This window comes from Salvelinus alpinus, chromosome 2 (genome assembly GCF_045679555.1).
Source record: "Salvelinus alpinus chromosome 2, SLU_Salpinus.1, whole genome shotgun sequence".
Classification (NCBI taxonomy): Eukaryota; Metazoa; Chordata; class Actinopteri; order Salmoniformes; family Salmonidae; genus Salvelinus; species Salvelinus alpinus.
In genome coordinates, this window is record NC_092087.1 from 49,303,912 (window position 1) to 49,308,072 (window position 4,161).

The 4,161-nt window shown below is 39.6% G+C and overlaps 1 long non-coding RNA gene across 1 annotated transcript; it reads left to right on the plus strand.

Moving 5' to 3' along the window:
* The first annotated feature begins 1,890 nt into the window (after positions 1–1,890).
* Positions 1,891–3,871, plus strand: LOC139551033 (uncharacterized). Its single transcript, XR_011670184.1, has 3 exons — positions 1,891–1,930; positions 2,041–2,107; positions 2,400–3,871. It is a non-coding gene; the product is annotated as an uncharacterized lncRNA (long non-coding RNA).
* The last annotated feature ends 290 nt before the right edge of the window (positions 3,872–4,161 follow it).

Here is a 4,161-nt window from a genome sequence, read left to right on the forward strand (position 1 = left end):
TTGAAAAAACCTACTTTATGATGTTATTATCATATGTATCAAATAAAATCAGAGCCGGAGATATTCGCCGTGTATACCGAACGCTTTTCAGAAGACAATGTGGAGCTCCCCCGCGCGCCGTCGAAGACAAAGAAAATACCGGACCTGTCACTCCAAAAGCTCTTATTCGGCCTCAGATCAAGCTAGACACCCCATTCCACCTTCCACTGCCTGTTGACATCTAGTGGAAGGCGTATGAAGTACATGCATATCGATAAATAAAAGCCAGTTGAATAGGCAGGCCCTGAAACAGAGCCTCGTTTTCAGATTTTTCACTTCCTGTATGGAAGTTTGCTGCCAAATGAGTTCTGTTTTACTCACAGATATAATTCAAACTGTTTTAGAAACTTGAGAGTGTTTTCTATCCAATAGTAATAATAATATGCATATTGTATGATCTAGAACAGAGTATGAGGCCGTTTCATTTGGGCACGATTTTTTCCAAAGTGAAAACAGTGCCCCCGTATTGACAAGTTAAACAGACAAGTTATATTTGCAAGATTTAGCTTATTCATTATTCATAGTTAATTCATCATTAACGTTTGGTTCATGCATGTGACCAATCAATATCTCACTAGGCTTTTTCTCTTCAAGCTGAGACCTTGAAACTGAGACACACCATTCGGTTTTCAAAACAATGTTCTTGGCGCACTGCCAAATTGCTTCTACTGATCGTGACTGGGAGGAATCCTCACTATCAATGAGTCACTTGCATGAACCCAGTCCAATTGGTTATTAGAAAAGCACAAACATTTTCCTTCACAGACTCAAATGTAAAATGCGTATCTAACTAGCTGTCTTTTCTCACATATTTGAAAACAGAAACGTTTACCAAGACTAATAATAAAGTGGTATTCTAACACTTGTCTACCATTGAAGTATTTACATTTGGATTAAGAGCTAATGACCTCTCCTGATGTCATCATGTCACCAAACAGCGGTGCAATTATGGCAGGCAGCAGTGGGTCTGGCTTCTGGAGTGGGTGTGTTCTTGATGGGATTGACAGCTGTCAGTCTCTGCAGGAGGACCAGTGAGTACTTCTGATTCTGCATAACCAATCATGTGCAAACATTTTCCTTCTCATATTAATGTAAGTGCCTTTGACATGGCTTAATCTTTCAACTCCTTTTGGTGATATTGTGTAGTGTAGGCTATATTCAATATCATTCATTTAGCCTAATTTGTTTTTCAGAGAAAACCAATTCTCAGAGGTAAGAATTCCCCTTGTAAATATGATGCAGATTGTATCAACCTTTAGTTCTGTATTGTCCATGATGAGATGTTCTTACCACAACCTTCTTATACTTTTATGTTGTACAGACCTACAGCCAGACAGGATGATCACAGCCAATGTATGTTCCAAACAAAATACATCAAACACTGCACACACTACTAACACAACTACACACATGCATGTACAAACATATGTTCCAATTACATTTTCATTTTGTTTCTGTTGTAGGTGATTTGGTAATGGGAGCTATGAGCAGTGCAGGCATGTTGGATTCAAGGGATGCTGGGTTCTATTCTCTCATCACCACTGTACCGTCCACATTTTTGCCCTCAGGTGAGTTTGTAACAGAAGGTTTTCTGTCCCTGTCTTCCTGACCTGGGACGTGAATTTGGGACACTCAGCACAATAACACTTAATCACTCAATGCCAACCATACTAACTTACATTTTTTAGTCAGAGCATCTTGAAAGCGTGAGAACAGAGCTGTAAGTCCCCATGGTGGTTTGAGTTCGGATGGAGAAGTGTGAAGTGACATCAAACCCTGTTATTTTCACTTCTTCTGACCCCCCCCCCCCCCAGAAAAAACAACCTCTTACTTGTGTCTTTGTCTCTCTCTGTGAGGTGCAGGTCCTGTGAAGCAATCTGCAAATGAAGATGTAAGTACAGCAAAATTAATTACCTTGGATATAGATACATACTGGTTTTCGGACGGACAGACAGACAGTCTGAGGGAAAATAAGGACCTTTGTCTCACTCTTTCCTCCAGGCTGATTCAGAGAATGCAGGGGTCTACAGCCTGATCACTTCTGTACCATCCACATCTGTACCACCAGGTTTGTCTATTTAACTCTATACCATAGATTCATATCATGTAGGGCTTTTTATAGGACTCAAAGTTGTTTAGGCGTGTATGTTGGTCTGACGTAGTCATATCAGTAATCATGTATGTATATAAGTTATACATAAGATAATGTGTTAGAGCATGAGAATAGAGCTGTACTTCTACAGGATGGTTTGAGTCAGGAGGAGAAGTGTGAAGGGACATTAAGTACAGCAAATTGGCATGCAACCACACACACACACACACACACACACACACACTCAGGCTCCCTCTCTACTGTACAGGTCCTTTTGAAGAAAATGGAAAGTCATCTGAAAACGACAATGTAAGTTCAGAATCACCCACTGTGTTTGATGATTGTGAACGGCTCTCAGTTTCAGATTGATGTTACTTCCTTTTAAATTACATGACATTTCCAGTACTGTAGAATTAAAGGACTGAAGTTAAACTGTCTGTTTCGTTTCTCTAGTCTGATACGTACCACGTATACAGCTCAATCCCCGACAGACCAGCAACCTCAGCCCAGCCGGATAGGTTGTACAGTCTTCTGCAGACACGCTGAAACTACACCACTGGCTCTCTGTATGTCTCACAGAAATACTCTTTCTTTCAGGATGTCCTTTATTTATCACACATCATGTTCCTGTAAATAAGTATCTAATACATCTACTGCAGTGCCGTTTCTATTTATAAGCGACATACAGTAAGCAGCCACTAGAGGCCCCTCCAGAAAAAAACGTAGGATAGTAGAATAAACAAGGTGCAGTTTCGAAATGTGGTTCTTCATCAGCAGTTTTCCTCTTGTTATGTCAGTCACTGACAGTCACTCAATTATCCAATGTCAGCTAAGATTTTATAGATTGCTAGGCAAGTTAGTTTAGCCAGCTTTCTAAGCCTTGTAGTAATGGCCAAATTACTGCCCATGGGCCCTGACCTCCAGGGGCCCCCCAATGATTTTGTTAGTCACTCTCACTCAGATATCAAATGAACATGGCATAAGTCATGGCAAAATGTGTAGAATTGCAGGACATTAACTTTGAAGCTCCAAATGTTTCTCTCCACCGCCACGAGCGGGACCACTAAAATGTTTTGTCTGCGAGGTGGGCAAATCTCGCTTAGGGCCCCCAAAATGCTTGGAACTGCCGTAAATTACTGTATCACACATGGACACCTGGCTTGTGTTACATGCCTATCCATAATATCTGTCAAGGTGTTAGTATTTTTGGGGGGGGATTTTGGAGGGGTCCGGGGCATTCTCCCCTTTTAACATTTTTAAGTAAATGCCCAAGTAAATATATAATGTATTTATATCTATTTTGTCATCTGTGTGATGTCTCCTTCCATAACGGTTTGATACAGTTTACTAAATAACATATATTTGTGATCAAACTCGATAGATACAGACAATTTAAAATAAATAAATATATAAAATATTCACACAATGCAAAAAACAGGTAAATAGGAAATTAAGATAAATTAATTGAAATTAAGTCATTAAGATCCAAAGTGGTATTGCTAAGACATTTTTCTTGGTGAAATTCATCTTGCGTTAAAGTATGGTTATAATATAAGCCAGATGCACCCAAAAAATCTGGGGAAAAAGTCTAATGTTATTTTAACAATTTTTGCGGCAAAAGTTAGCAAACCCCAAAAGCCTGATCTTATAGCAAAAGTATTGATATTGATATTTCCCACATACTTTGTTACAAGCTACAAAATATAACATTTCTGTTAGATTTTTTTTTACATAGTTGGCAACATCTGTTACGGCGTTCCTCCTCCTCTTCATCCGAAGAGGAGGAGCATGGGTCGGACCAACACGCAGCGAGGTATGATGACATAAATTATATTTATTGAAATACGAAATGAACACGAAAACACTTGAAAATTACAAAATAACAAACACGACGTAGACAGACCTGAACATGGAACTTACATACTACACGCAGAACTCACGAACAGGAACAGACTACATCAAACGAACGAACAGCCAAAACAGTCCCGTGTGGTGCACATACACTGACACGAAAGACACAGGAGACAATC